The sequence below is a fragment of the Salmo salar genome, chromosome 01 (genome assembly GCF_965601325.2).
Source record: "Salmo salar chromosome 01, fSalSal1, whole genome shotgun sequence".
Classification (NCBI taxonomy): Eukaryota; Metazoa; Chordata; class Actinopteri; order Salmoniformes; family Salmonidae; genus Salmo; species Salmo salar.
In genome coordinates this window covers 95160953-95177996 of record NC_138291.1, presented here as the reverse complement: position 1 = coordinate 95177996, position 17044 = coordinate 95160953, and positions in this window count along the sequence as shown.

The window sequence follows — 17044 nt, the reverse complement described above, 5'->3', positions numbered from 1 at the left end:
CAGGTGTTCATATTGTTTTGTACACTCAGTGTATATAGTGTTGGCATCATCAGCAGGTGTTCGTATTGTTTTGTACACTCAGTGTATATAAGGGTGGTATCATCAGTGATAATATTTGATTTGAAGATAAAACAGTCAAATAAAGGTATATCATTAATGTGGTGTTATCATCTCATTTGGTGTTCTGTATTCTATGCTGGTATGTGTGGTCTGTGGTCCAGTCCCTAGGACAGCAGGGCGTGTGACGTTGCTGGAGGCTTTTCCAATAGAAGGTCAAGAGAGAGCACATAGCCCCACGCTCCCTATGCCACCAGGGCAATCTGTCATGTCAGCCTCTGATCCTTCCTGATCCCTGATGGGTATGGATGCAGCCGACGGGGAATCACCATCAACCTTAGAACAACAGGACAGCCCCCACTCCTCTACTTCCCACTCCTCAACAAAGCAATATGTCGGTACAGCCCCCACTCCTCTACTTCCCACTCCCCAACAAAGCAATATGTCGGTTCAGCCCCCACTCCTCTACTTCCCACTCCTCAACAAAGCAATATGTCGGTACAGCCCCCACGCCTCTACTTCCCACTCCTCAACAAAGCAATATGTCGGTACAGCCCCCACTCCTTAACAATATGAAGACTTGTAGAGGTAGAGCCTGCTCTAATTCCTTAACCCAACGAAGCCTTCAGAAAGTATTCACACCTTTTGACTTTTTCCACATTTTGTTGTGTTTCAGCCTGAATTAACAATTTATTAAACTGAGATTTTTGGTCATTGGCCTACACATAATGTCAAAGTGGATGTATGTTTTGAGAAACGTTTACAAATTGCTAAATTCATAAAAAGGAAAAGCTGAAATGTCTTCAGTACTCAACCCCTAAATAAGTCCAGGAATAAAAATGTGCTTAATTAGGGACAGACGTTCCGCTAGCGGAACACCTCACCAATATCCAATGGTATAGCATGGCGCGAATTACAAATTCCTCAAAAATGCTAAAACTTCAATTTCTCAAACATATGACAATTTTACACCATTTTAAAGACAAGACTCTCCTTTATCTAACCACATTGTCCGATTTCAAAAAGGCTTTACAACGAAAGCAAAATATTAGATTATGTCAGGAGAGTACCCTCCCAAAAATAATCACACAGCCATTTTCAAAGCAAGCATATATGTCACAAAAACCAAAACCACAGCTAAATGCAGAACTAACCTTTGATGATCTTCATCAGATGACACTCCTAGGACATTATGTTATACAATACATACATGTTTTGTTCAATCAAGTTCATATTTCTATCAAAAAACAGCTTTTTACATTAGCATGTGATGTTCAGAACTAGCATACCCACCGCAAACTTCCGGTGAATTTACTAAATTACTCACGATAAACGTTGACAAAAAACATAACAATTATTTTAAGAATTATAGATACAGAACTCATTTATGCAATCGCGGTGTCAGATTTTAACCTGTTATGGCTAGGGGGCAGTATTTTCACAGCCGGATAAAAAACGTACCCGATTTAATCTGATTATTACTCCTGCCCAGAAACTAGAATATGCATATAATTATTAGCTTTGGATAGAAAACACTCCAAAGTTTCTAAAACTGTTTGAATGGTGTCTGTGAGTATAACAGAACTCATTTGGCAGGCCAAAACCTGAGAAGATTCCATGCAGGAAGTATATAGCTCCACATTGATCTGATACTGGTACACCCTGTATATAGCTCCACATTGATCTGGTACTGGCACTCCCTGTATATAGCTCCACATTGATCTGGTACTGGTACTCCCTGTATATAGCTCCACATTGATCTGATTCTGGTACTCCCTGTATATAGTTCCACATTGTTCTACAGTAGTACTGGTACTAACTATACATAGCTCTACATTGATCTCATGACGGTTCTCCTTGTATATAGCTCCACATCGATCTTGTACTGGTACCTCCTGTATATAGCTCCACATTGATCTGGTACTGGTCGTCCCTGTATATAGCTCCACGTTGATCTGATACTGGTACTCCCTGTATATAGCTCCACATCCATCTGGTACTGGTACTCCCTGTATATAGCTCCACATTGATCTGATACTGGTACACCCTGTATATAGCTCCACATTGATCTGGTACTGGTACTCCCTGTATATAGCTCCACATTGATCTGGTACTGGCACTCCCTGTATATAGCTCCACATTAATCTGGTATTGGCACTCTCTTTATATAGCTCCACATTGATCTGGTACTGGTACTCCCTGTAAAAAGCTCCACATTGATCTGGTACTGGTACTCCCTGTATATAGCTCCACATTGATCTGGTACTGGTACTCCCTGTATATAGCTCCACATTGATCTGATATTGGTACTCCCTGTATATAGCTCCACATTGATCTGGTACTGGTATTCCCTGTATATAGCTCCACATTGATCTGATATTGGTACTCCCTATATATAGCTCCACATTGTTCTACAGTAGTACTGGTACTAACTATACATAGCTCTACATTGATCTTATAACGGTTCTCCTTGTATATAGCTCCACATTGATCTTGTACTGGTACTTCCTGTGTATTGCTCCACATTGATATGGTACTGGTCGTCCCTGTATATAGCTCCACATTGATCTGATACTGGTACTTCCTGTATGTAGCTCCACATTGATCTGGTACTGGTACTCCCTGTATACAGCTCCACATTGATCTAATACTGGTACTTCCTGTATATAGCTCCACATTGTTCTGATACTGGTACACCCTGTCTATAGCTCCACAATGATCTAGTACTGGTACTCCCTGTATATAGCTCCACATTGATCTAGTACTTGTACTCCTTCTATATAGCTTCATTCTTGTGTATTTTATTTAATTCCTTGTATTACTACTCTGCTTTGTTGGGAAGGGCTCGTAAGCAAGCATTTCACAGTAAAGCCTACAGTAGTTGTATTCGACCCATGTTACAAGTACAATTTGATTTGATAAACGGCTTTTAAAATTCTATATTGGTGCACAAGTTCTACAAAAAGATTAAAGGGAAGCAAAATGCATTCATTTTGTGGAACGACCCAAGGATTGCCACCTCTATCCACCTCTTCCGCCTCCTTTACCCAGTTTCCTCAATGTGTCTGTAGACGGATGTCTCCTCTTTCCTCTCCTCTGTCGAGAGTAAGTATGAGGAAAGGAGCAGTTAGCAGTGTTTCTTTTCTGAGCCGTCCCCTGATAGTGGTGGAAAGAGAGAGAGAGAGACAGAGACAGAGACAGAGACAGAGACAGAAAGAAAGAAAGAAAGAAAGAAAGAAAGAAAGAAAGAAAGAAAGAAAGAAAGAAAGAAAGAAAGAAAGAAAGAAAGAAAGAAAGAAAGAAAGAAAGAAAGAAAGAAAGAAAGAAAGAAAGAAAGAAAGAAAGAAAGAAAGAAAGAAAGAAAGAAAGAAAGAAAGAGGGGAGATAAGTGAGGAGAGAGGTAGTTACAGCAGCAGGAACACTGCAGAATTCCCACAGTAGCTCTCTGGTACCTCCACCACTTCACAGCTCTGTCGGGCTCAACTCAATTCAAAGGGGTTTATTGGCATGGGAAACATATGTTTTCATTGCCAAAGCAAGTGAAATAAACAATAAAGAAAAGTAAAATAAACAATAAACAAAAGTGAGCAGAAACAAAAAACAACTAAAAATCTATCTTTCTCCTCCTAACCCTCTCATCTCCCTCTCTCCTGCTCTCTCTATCTGCCTGCCCACTCCATGTCACCCCGATGACAGGTGCAGGAAGAGGTGCTATCATTCCTTAAAACACACTGTGAGCAGCCTTTAATAGCTTGGGGAATATAGGTATACAGGGAAATGTGATGACAGTTCTTTGCAGGACAGGAGACCACGTAGGATTGGAGGACTTCTCTGTGGTTTCCTGATCCTACCGCAGTTAGTGGGCAGGAGAGGATGGAAGCGGAGAGGAGAGAAGGGGAGAGATGAGAGGAAAGGAGAGAGGGGAGGAGCTAAAAGCAAAGATGATTGACCAAAACCCCCCCCCAAAAAAAAACATTTCCCCCAAACAAAGTTAAAAAATGTTCTAATACTTTTAGGTCACACTACTTTACTATGTTTAACAACTGGATTCTTCTGAGATCATCATTACCTGCTCTTGGAACCATCTATCCATTCCACTGTAAGGCTCTGGTAGAGCTGGGTTGGAACCGTCATCTATCCATTCCACTGTAAGGTTCCGGTAGAGCTGGGTTGGAACCATAATCTATCCATTCCACTGTAAGGCTCCAGTAGAACTGGGTTGGAACCATAATCTATCCATTCCACTGTAAGGCTCTGGTAGAGCTGGGTTGGAACCGTCATCTATCCATTCCACTGTAAGGTTCCAGTAGAACTGGGTTGGAACCATCATCTATCCAGACCACCCTCTGCCCCCAGCTGTGCCCTAGACACCATATGTGAATTGATTGCCCCCCATCCATCTTCAGAGCTCGTGCTGCTAGGTGGCCTAAACTGGGACATGCTTAACACAACAACCATCCTACATTCTAAGCTTGATGCCCTCAATCTCACGCAAATTATCAATGAACCTACCATGTACAACCCCAAATCCGTAAACACAGGCACCCTCAAATCCGTAAACACAGGCACCCTCATCCTAACCAACTTGCCCTCCAAATAGACCTCTGCTATTTTCAACCAAGATGCCTGCATCTGCAATTGGTTGGAAAAATCATCTATCCATTCCACTGTAAGGCTCCGGTAGAGCTGGGTTGGAAATTCATCTATCCATTCCACCGTAAGGTTCCGGTAGAACTGGGTTGGAACCATAATCTATCCATTCCACTGTAAGGTTCCGGTAGAGCTGGGTTGGAAATTCATCTATCCATTCCACCGTAAGGTTCCGGTAGAACTGGGTTGGAACCATAATCTATCCATTCCACTGTAAGGTTCTGCTAGAGCTGGGTTGGAACCATCATCTATCCATTCCACTGTAAGGTTCTGCTAGAGCTGGGTTGGAACCATCATCTATCCATTCCACTGTAAGGTTCTGCTAGAGCTGGGTTGGAACCATCATCTATCCATTTCCATTCCACTTTAAGGTTCCGGTAGAGCTGGGTTGGAACCATCATCTATCCATTTCCATTCCACTTTAAGGTTCCGGTAGAGCTGGGTTGGAACCATCTATCCATTTCCATTCCACTTTAAGGTTCCGGTAGAGCTGGGTTGGAACCATCATCTATCCATTCCACCCTTTAAGGTTCCGGTAGAGCTGGGTTGGAACCATCATCTATCCATTTCCATTCCACTGTAATGTCCCGGTAGAGCTGGGTTGGAACCATCATCTATCCATTCCACTTTAAGGTTCCGGTAGAGCTGGGTGTGGGAGGAGCTTGGTCTGAAAGGGGGATGTCATCATCAGGTGACTAATTCAAGACTAATTGCAGCAGCTTCTCCACCAAGCCACTGCAGGCCAGGGGTCACGTCAGCATCTATCACGGAAGGTGGGTCAGACAAAGCCTGGGCCTCTCCTGGGCCTCTCTAGAGACCCTCACAATGGGGCCACAATGGCCCCTGGTCAGCCTACCCTGGCGTTCACTGAGCTGTTGGTTGGTTTGTCTGTGTCTGAGTGAGTCAGAGCTAGGGTTCGGGTGGGAGGGTCATCACCTCCCATCCTGAATGGACAGTGGTCAGTAGTAGGGACCTGTGGGAACGGATTGGGTGCTTTGAGAAATATAATGATTTATTCTGAACTCGTAATGACTTATTTTGGCACAGCGGATAATAAAGTCAGGTTGGCAAATTCTTATTTACATTGAAGGCCTACCAAAAGGCAAAAGGCCTCCTGTGGGGATGGGGTTAAAAAATAAAATGATAAATAAATAAAATATAGAACAAAACACACATCACAACAAGAGAGACAACACAACCCTACATAAAGAGAGACCTAAGACAACAACATAGCATGGCAGCAACACATGACAGCTCAGCCTGTTAGTAACACAACATGGCAGCAGCACAACATGGTAGCAGCACAAAACATGGTACAAACGTTATTGGGCACAGACAACAGCACAAAGGACAAGAGACAGCAATACATTATGCAAAGCAGCCACAACTGTCAGTAAGAGTGTCCATGATTGAGTCTTTGAATAAATAGATTGGGATAAAACTGTCCAGTTTGAGTGTTTGTTGCAGCTCGTTCCAGTCGCTAGCTGCAGCGAACTGAAAAGAGGGGCGACCCAGGGATGTGTGTGCTTTGGGGACCTTTAACAGAATGTGACTGGCAGAACGAGTGTTGTATGTGGAGGATGAGGGCACTAAATGCGCCCGACATTATATATTCCGTAGTCAGAACATTCTAGTTGTAGTAAAGTAGGAGCAATGCTTTTTGATGACATTATGAATGAATCAAACAGGCCTGGCCCCGTGTCGGGCTGCCGCAAACACTGACAGAACCAGCATGGACACAACATAACACATAGCATAAAATAATGCACTGTTTACACAACCTCTGGTAGCCACACCACTATCACACTTTCACCAGAAGCAACAAAAACAGTTCATATCAAAGGTGACAGGCACATGTTGCAGAAAGGACATGACCGTAATACCTGTGCACTCTATGGCGCTGAAGGACAGCCAATTTTGGTCAAACACATAGACAGGAGACAGCAGTCACATACAGCATCAAATAACGTTAAAGAATAAGCATCCCATTCCCTGTAGTAGGCCCCAAGAAATCAGAACAATACAAAAGCACAACCATTTGATGTCCAAAATGAAATTAACAAATCAGCTATTACTTGCCATTGCAAATATATTTTTTCATATTCATCATGCTAACAGGTGATCTAAAGTTTAAATGCAATAATGTTTCACAGTCATTCCTTTTTAAGAGATAGCTAATAGCAAGCAAGCGGCAACAAAGCCACTCACCAAATGATAATTTGTAAACAAAGTTTGAAAGTAAATCTTGAAAATGGTGAAGCTAACAAATTAGAAACAACATCCACCTTGAAGATGATAACAGGTCCTGCAGCCACCATCACCATTGTCACACTACTGCTAGACAAGCTAGCTAACATTGTCACTGTAGCATCATCTAAAATAAGGAGGCACGACAAACGAGGTTCTAGCTTCAGCATGTTTACTAGCCTAGTCTGTGCATGTCATATATACAGTTGAAGTCGGAAGTTTGCATACACCTTAGCCAAATACATTTAAACTCAGTTTTTTCACAATTCCTGACATTTAATCCTAGTAAAAATTCCCTGTCTTAGGTCAGTTAGGATCACCACTTTATTTAAGAATGTGAAATGTCAGAATAATAGTAGAGATAATGATTCATTTCAGCTTTTATTTCTTTCATCACATTCCCAGTGGGTCAGAAGCATTGCCTTCAAATTGTTTAACTTGGGTCAACGTTTCAGGTAGCCTTCCACCAGCTTCCCACAATAAGTTGGGTGAATTTTGGCCCATTCCTCCTCACAGAGCTGGTGTAACTGAGTCAAGTTTGTTAGGCCTCCTTGCTCGCACACGATTTTTCAGTTCTGCCCACACATTTTCTATGGGATTGAGGTCAGGGCAGAACACTGGGAGGGAAATTGTCCAGTGCTTTTGTCCCTAACAGAGCCAACAGTGGTTTGTGGTCAGTCTCTGCTGTAAACTGCAGGCCAATAAGGTATTGGCTGAGCCTTTCACATGCCCATGTGATAGCCAACACCCCCTTCTCCACTTGTGCCTACCTTCACTCTGTGTCGAATAAGCTTTGTGAGATGTATGCTATTGGACGCCACTCTATGTTGTCCTGCATCTGGGTGAGGACCGCCCCTAGCCCGAAGGATGATGCATCTGCTGATACCTTTGTCTTAGCGTGGGGACGGTACTGGGGCAGCACTATCTGTGAGGCCAGGTCTCCTTTGATTTTGTCAAATGCCACCTGTTGCATGTGACCCCATGACGGTCATTCTCTTTGGCTAGTAAGTCTCTCGGCGGTTTGGTTGTATCTGAAAACTGTGGGAGGAACTTACCCACATATGTGCCTATGCCTAAGAAGGTCCTGACTTCAGCCACATTCTGGTGGACGGGCATATCTGTGATGGCACTGATCTTCTCTGGGTCTGGCTCTATTCCAGCTGCACTTGCGAATTTGTGTCCCAAGAACAAGACCTCTGACTGTGCAAAGGTGCATTTTTCATTGAGTGTCAGGCCAGTCTCCTGGAGTCTGGTCAGAACTTCCGTGAGCCTTACATCATGTTCTGCTCTGTCCCGTCCACACACATGAGCAGGTCGTCCTCGTGGACTATGACGCCACTCAGCCCATCCAACAGCTGGGACATGCTCAGGACCGGAATCGATACCAAATGGCAAAACGTTAAAACAGTACCGGCCAAACTGTGTTATAAACGTTGTGAGCGCCCTACTCTCTGGTGACAGGGATATCTGCCAGAAACCTGAGCAGGCATCCAGCATTGTGAAGACAACTGAGCCAGTGACTGCTCCACTGATGGTAATATGTGTCTCTCTCTGATGTGCCTCCTTCAACTTAGTCATGTCCACACAGATCCTTATGTCTCCATTGGCTTTTGGGACAACCACCATCCCTGCACACCAGTTAGTGGGACTCTCTATTTTAGGCACATTCCCAATTTCTTCCATCCTCCCCAACTCTTCCTTTACTTTGGCCAGAGAGTCAATGACGAAGACAGGCTGGATGGCACTTTTGTCTTTCCTTTCCAGTTTACTCACCAACAGCCCTATCACTGGTAATATCTTATTAATAATGGGCCTATACAGTTTTTTGTTTGCAAAGGGCCATCTCTATTATATCTATACAGCTTAGTTGGGATTGCTGTCACTGCTTCCCCTGTGTCTAGTTTAAATGACACAACCTCCCCTTTGAGTTTAAATGCCTGAGTCCCTTCCTTCTCCCAGAAAGATGCTGTCCTACTGTAGCTCCTGTTACTCCTCAGACCTCATGCATTTGCTTTGATTTTTAAAATGTATTTCACCTTTATTTAACCAGGTAGGCTAGTTGAGAACAAGTTCTCATTTACAACTGCGACCTGGCCAAGATAAAGCAAAGCAGTGTGACACAAACAACAACACAGAGTTACACATGGAATAAACAAACATACAGTCAATAACACAATAGAAAAAAGTCTGTGTGCAAATGAGGTAAGATAAGGGAGGTAACGCAATAGATAGGCCACAGTGGCAAAATAATTACAATTAGCAATTAAACACTGGAGTGATAGATGTGCAGAAGATTAATGTGTAAGTAGAGATATTGCGGTGCAAAGGAGCAAAAATAAATAAATAACAGTATGGGGATGAGGTAGTTGGATGGGCTATTTACAGATGGGCTATGTACAGGTGCAGTGATCTGTGAGCTGCTCTGACAACTGGTGCTTAAAGTTAGTGAGGGAGATATGAGTCTCCAGCTTCAGTGATTTTTGCAATTCGTTCCAGACAGCTGATTGACAGAGCTGAAAAGTGTCCTCTCCTGTGACAATTCCTGCATTCTTATTCCACATCCTTTGCTGGGCAATCTTTCCAGCTTTGGAAAGGGGATTTCACACATTTGCGTCAAACACTTGAACTAGCTATTGGCACTGTCTGTGATTGTTTTCTCCACGTCTGTCTCTGATCTGTGTTCCCCTCCATTATTTTAGCACGGTATGAAAACACATTTATTTCCTCACTCTCTTTGCTCTGCAAGGAGTTGCTGCGGCGCAGCATCGTCTGCTGTCTTTTTACTGTCTCACTGCCTAACCTGGTTTACAGCTTTGGACAAAGTAAGCTGGGAATCCAACTGTAACTCAGATCAGCTCTTCCCTGAGTGCACCAAACTGACAACGTAGCTTGTGAACAGCTGTGACAAAATTGTCAGTAGTTTCACCATGCTCCTGTTTGTTGTTGTGTCTCCCTATGATATGCATTTCAAAATAGTCTTTAACGGCACTGTAGATAAGTTTTCCTCAGTCAACGAACAAGGGCCATCCTACTACAGTCACACTACTACAACACAAGCAAGCTAACATTACTAGCATTAGCATGAGAAAACTACTGCTTTTGACACTAATTCTTTTCTCTTGTGCTTCTTCTTCTTCAAGGCTTATTAATGGCAGGCTACAACCTATTAGTGTATTGCCCGCCACCTACTCAATTGGCTGTTTATGGAAGAAATGTTGAACCACCTAGACTCTTCCTAAAGCTGGCCGCCCGGCAAAACTGAGTAATCGGGGCAGAAGGGCCTTGGTCAGGGAGGTGACCAAGAACCCGATGGTCACTTTGACAGAGCTCCAGAGATCCTCTGTGGAGGTGGAAAACCTTCCAGAAGGACAACCATCTCTGCAGCACTCCACCAATCAGGCCTTTATGGTAGAGTGGCCAGACGGAAGCCACTCCTCAGTAAAAGGCACATGACAGCCCACTTGGAGTTTGCCGAAAGGCACCTAATTACTCCCCGACCATGAGAAACAGCCAAATCCCGGACTTGAACCCGATCGAGCATGTCTGGAGAGACCTGAAAATAGCTCTGCAGCAATGCTCCCCATCCAAACTGACAGAGCTTGAGAGGATCTGCAGAGAAGAATGGGAGAAACTCCAAAAATACAGGTGTGCCAAGCTTGTAGCATCATAACCAAGAAGACTTGATGCTATAATCGCTTCCAAAGGTGCTTCAACAAAGTTCTGAGTAAAGGGTCTGAATACTTATGTAAATGTGATATTTCAGTTTTTTTTGTTTTGTTGGTAATACATCATTATGGGGTATTATGTGTAGATTGATGAGGGGAAAAAAACAATTTAATACATTTTAGAATAAGGCTATAAGGTAACAAACTAGAAAAAATGTCAAGGAGTCTGAATACTTTCCGAAGGCACTGTATATACTGTACAGTACCAGTCAAACATTTTGGACACAAACCCTAATTCCAGGGTTTTTCTTAATTTTTTACTGTTTTCTACATTGTAGAATAATGGTGAAGACATCAAAACTATGAAATAACACATGGAATCATGTAGTAACAAAAGAAAGTGTTAAACAAATCAAACTATTTTATATTTGAGATTCTTCAAATAGCCACCGTTTTACTTGATGACAGCTTTGCACACTCTTGACATTCTCTCAACCAGCTTCACCTGGAATGCTTTTCCAACAGTCTTGAAGGAGTTCCCACATATGCTGAGCACTTGTTGGCTGCTTTTCCTTCATTCTGCAGTCCGACTCATTCCAAACCATCTCAATTGGGTTGAGGTCAGGGGATTGTGGAGGCCAGGTCATCTGATGCAGCACTCCATCACTCTCCTTCTTGGTAAAATAGCCCTTACACAGCCTGGAGGTGTGTTTGGTCATTGTCCTGTTGAAAAACAAATCATAGTCCCACTACACCCAAACCAGATGGGATGGCGTATCACTGCAGAATGCTGTGGTAGCCAATCTGGTTAAGTGTGCCTAGAATTCAAAATAAATCACAGACAGTGTCACCAGCAAAGCATTCCCACACCAACAATCCTCCTCCTCCTCCATGCTTTACGGTGGGAAATACACATGCAGAGATCATCCGTTCACTCACACCGCTTCTCACAAGGACACAACATTTGGAATCAAAAATATTCCATTTGGATTCCAGAACAAAGGACAAATGTCAAGCGTCCATTGTTCGTGTTTCTTGGCCCAAGCACGTCACTTCTTATTATTGGTGTCCTTTAGTAGTGGTTTATTTGCAGCAATTCGACCATGAAGGCCTGATTCACACAGTCTCCTTTTAACAGTTGATGTTGAGATATGTCTCTTACTTGAACTCTGTGAAGCATTTATTTGGGCTGCAAATTCTGAGGCTGGTAACTCTAATAAAATTATCCTCTGCAGCAGAGGTAACCCTGCGTCTTCCATTCTTGTGGCGGTCCTCATGAGAGCCAGTTTCGTCATAGCGCATGATGGTTCTTGCGACTGCACTTGAAGAAACTTTCAAAGTTCTTGAAATGTTCCATATTGACTGACCTTCATGTCTTAAAGTAATGATGGACTGTCGTTTCTCTTTGCTTATTTGAGCTGTTCTTACCATAATGTGGACTTGGTGTTTTACCAAATAGGGCTATCTTCTGTATACCCCCCTGCCTTGTCACATCACAATTGATTGGCTCAAACGCATTAAGAAGGAAATAAATTCCACAAATTAACTTTTAAGAAGGCACACCTGGTAATTGTAATGCATTCCAGGTGACTACCTCATTAACACGTTTGAGAGAATGCCAATAGTGTGCAAAACTGTCATCAAAGCAAAGTGTGTGTATGTGAATAATCTCAAATATAAAATATATTTTGATTTGTTTATGATTTATTTTGGTTACTACATGATTCCATATGTGTTATTTCATAGTTTTGATGTCTTCACTATTATTATACAATGTAGAAAATAGTAAAAAGAATAACCCTTGAATGAGTATGTGTTCTAAAACTTTTGACCGGAAGTGTGTGTATATATACTTTTTTTCCCTCACTGTGTATATAACACACACGCACACACACACGCATATATACACATACACACACACTACCATTCAAAAATGTGGGGTCACTTAGAAATGTCCTTGTTTTCCATGAAAACTTACATGCAATGTGTTGCAAAATGAATAGGAAATATAGTCAAGACAGATTTTTTTATTGAAATAATAATTGTGTCCTTCAAACTTTGCTTTCGTCAAAGAATCCTCCATTTGCAGCAATGACAGCTTTGCAGACCTTTGGCGTTCTAGTTGTCAATTTGTTGAGGTAATCTGAAGAGATTTCACCCCATGCTTCCTGAAGCACCCCCCACAAGTTGGATTGGCTTAATGGGCACTTCTTACGCACCATATGTTTAAGCTGCTCCCACAACAGCTCAATAGGGTTGAGATCCGGTGACTGTGCTGGCCACTCCATTACAGACAGAATGCCAGCAGACTGCTTCTTCCCTAAATAGTTATTGCGTAGTTTGGAGCTGTGCTTTGGGTCATTGTCCTGTTGTAGGAAGAAATTGGCTCCAGTTAACCGTCGTCCACAAGGTATGGTATGGCGTTGCAAAATGGAGTGATAGCCTTCCTTCTTCAAGATCACTTTTACCCTGTACAAATCTCCCACTTTACCACCACCAAAGCACCCCCATACAATCATATTGCCTCCACCATGCTTGACAGATGGTGTCAAGCACTCCATCAGCATCTTTTCATATTTTCTGCATCTCACGAATGTTGTTCTTTGTGATCCGAACAACTCAAACATAGATTCGTGCCTGTGTTCTTTTGCACAGCTTAATCTTTTATTTTTATTTGCCAGTCTGAGATATGGCTTTTTCTTTGCAACTCTGCCTAGAAGGCCAGCATCCCGGAGTCGCCTCTTCACTGTTGACGTTGAGACTGGTGTTTTTGAGTACTACTTAATGAAGCTGCCAGTTGAGGACTTGTGAGGCGTCTTTTTCTCAAACTAGACACTCTAATGTACTTGTCCTTTTGCTGAGTTGTGCACTGGGGCCTCCCTCTTCTCTTTCTATTCTGGTTAGAGACAGTTTGCGCTGTTCTGTGAAGGAAGTAGTACACAGCATTGTACGAGATCTTCAGTTTCTCGCATGGAATAGCCTTCATTTCTGGTCATTTTGAGCCTGTAATCGAACCCACAAATGCTGACGCTCCAGATACTCAACTAGTCTAAAGAATGGTTGTTTTATTGCTTCTTTAATCAGAACAGCAGTTTTCAGCTGTGCTAACATAATTGCAAAAGGGTTTCCGAATGATCAATTAGCCTTTTATAAACTTTGATTGGCTAACACAACATGCCATTGGAACACAGGAGTGATGGTAGCTGATACTGGGCCTCTGTACACGTATGTAGATATTCTATTAAAGAAATATGCCTTTTATAGCTACAATAGTCATTTACAACATTAACAATGTCTACACTGTATTTTTGATCAATTTGATGTTATTTTAATGTACAAATAAATGTGCTTTTCCTTCAAAAACAAGGACATTTCTAAGTGACCACAAACTTTTGAACGGTAGTATACAGTATATGGTTGAAGACAGCAGAGGTGTATTTCGAGGGCAGGTTGGTTAATATATCTATGAAGGTGCCCGTGTTTATGGATTTGGGGTTGTACCTGGTAGGTTCATTGATAATTTGTGTGAGATTGAGGGTATCTAGCTTAGATTGCAGGATGGCCAGGGTGTTAAGCATGTCCCAGTTTAAGTCACCTAACAGTACGAGCTCTGATGATAGATGGGGGGCAATCACTTCACATATGGTGTCCAGGGCACAGCTGGGGGCAGAAGGTGGTCTATAGCAAGCGGCAACAGTGAAAGACTTGTTTCAGGAAAGGTGGATTTTTAAAAGTAGAAGCTCAAATTGTTTGGGCACAGACCTGGATAGTAAGACAGAACTATGCAGTCTATCTTTGCAGTAGATTGCAACTCCGCCCCCTTTGGCAGTTTTATCTTGTCGGAAAATATTATTGTTAGGGATGGAAATGTCAGGGTTTTTGTTGGCCTTTCTAAGCCAGGATTCAGACACAACTAGGACATCCGGGTTGGCAGAGTGCGCTAAAGCAGTGAATAAAACAAACTTAGGGAGGAGGCTTCTAATGTTAACATGCATGAAACCAAGGCTTTTACGGTTACAGAAGTCAACAAATGAGAGTGCCTGGGGAATGGGAGTGGAGCTAGGCACTGCAGGGCCTGGATTAACCTCTACATCTCCAGAGGAACAGAGGAGGAGTAGGATAACGGTACGGCTAAAGGCTATAAGATCTGGTCGTCTAGTGCGTTTGGAACAGAGCGTAAAACGAGCAGGTTTCTGGGCACGGAAGAATATATTCAAGGCATAATGTACAGTCAAGGGTATGGTAGGATGTGAATACAGTAGAGGTAAACCTAGGCATTGAGTGACGATGAGAGAGGTACTGTCTCTAGAAACATAATTTAAACCAGGTGAGGTCACCGCATGTGTGGGAGATGAAACAACAGGGTTAGCTAAGGCATATTGAGCAGGGCTGGAGACTCTACAGTGAAAAAAGACAATGATCACTAACCAAAACAGCAATGGACAAGGCATGTTGACATTAGGGAGAGGCATGCGTAGTCGAGTGATCATGGGGTCTAGTGAGTAGCTAGGCGGGCTGGAGACACGGCGATTCAGACAGCTAGTGGACCGGGGCTAGCAGGCTAGCAGAAGGGCCTTAGGGGGACGTCGCAACAGAAGAGTCAGTTGTAGCCCCCTCGGACGGTTACGTCGGCAGACCAGTCGTGATGGATCGGCACGGCTCCGTGTAGTAAAATGTTGTTGTGTTTCTGTTGGAACATAATGGCTAGCTGTCTATATGCATTAAAGCAGTAGTTTTCAATGTTGGGGTCGAATTAAAGACGTTTATAAAAAATAAACAATTGGAGGGGCAACAAAAAAGCACATATTACTGTATGGGACAATATACAAAAGTTTTGAGAAAAATAATATATATATTTTTTTTTATAAGAGATGAAAATGCAATGAATTTAAGATTATTTGTTGATGTCAAAATCGAATTTTACCAATATTAAGGTTGTGTAATTAGATTTGGGGTGGGATCTTGAGAAACAATTGTGGGAAAATTGAGGTCCCCAGAAATTCTGGTGGAAAAAATGTAGTCCCTGCTGAAAAAAGTTTAAACACCACTGCATTAGAGGAATGTTTGTCTAATCAAATGAACCTCAATAAAAGTTTGCTTGGTCATTGGCCTCTAAAGCGATAACTGAGGATAATTGGAATAGGAGGTCAGGAAGGAATTAGCTTGGTTGCTCTCTTTCTCACATAGTACACAATGATTCAGCAGTTTCTAATGTGGGAGAGTGTTTGTAAAAGAGAGGGACCAAGTTCTCTGTAACATTGACTGTTGAGTAGAAGTCTACAGCAGTAGCGATGCGTGGGTAAAATCACTGGGGATGCCAAGCCAGGGAAAAAAGCCATATTACAACCTATGTGTTGTGATAATTGCGCTGTTTGCTCTATAACCTGTTAGTTATATATGGACCGTGATATATAGACCTGAGGCCGAGACAATAAGAAAACACAGTGGCAGAATAAATTCAACCACACCTTTGTTTCATCACAAAACCGGAGAGCAACCTCTGTCCGATGAAGTTCACAAAGCATATAGCATGTAACAAACAGTCACATGATCTGCAGCATTGGCAAGCAAGTTAATCTTTCCAAAATTTTCAGAGAGTACTAAACTATTGATTAAGAACCGTGGAAAGTTACCGCAAGTTGCAAAGAAAACAGGTGCTGCCTCCGCTATTCCAGCACCATTTCAAGTTTCAACATCATCTAGTCACTTATGCTTAGTCTAATACAGAGACAACTAAAAGATACCAAAAACGATTTAGTCCAATCAACCTAAGCGAAATATAATGTAGCTGTCCATGGTACTGATTTGTGTGTGTGTGTGTGTGTGTGTGTGTGTGTGTGTGTGTGTGTGTGTGTGTGTGTGTGTGTGTGTGTGTGGTGTGTGTGTGTGTGTGTGCGTGCAAGTAGAAACAAACATGTTGACTCACCTCACTTTAAAGGAACATCAATGTCATCCTCTTTCATGTTGCCTAAACGGTCTATGACTGACATACAGTACACACTTTGTTTTTGTTGTCCTAGGCTACCTGGCTAAAATGCTTGCTCGCTAGCCTAACTTCCTTTCATGGTCAACAATGCGCCAGGCCAGCTAGTTAACATTAGCCTTTTACATCTAGCTGCCTGTTGAACTTCCATCCTCTCAGGCCAGGGGCACAATGTATACATGAATGATTGGATCAGAATCATGTTATAATATTTGGCCAGTACGGAGAATAAGGTAAAACCATAAGTCCAAATCCCTATCTCTGTCCATGGCTAATTGAGTAATGGGCTGATTTTAGCTAGCTAGCCACCGGAGGATAACAACACAACTAGATGAAACAATTACATTTCTTTCTGTCAGATACATTTGGATTCTGGTGATGTGATTGGTGTGAAGCCAAATCCAAACTGGCTTCCCTTGACACTTCTTGTTGGTGTGCCAGG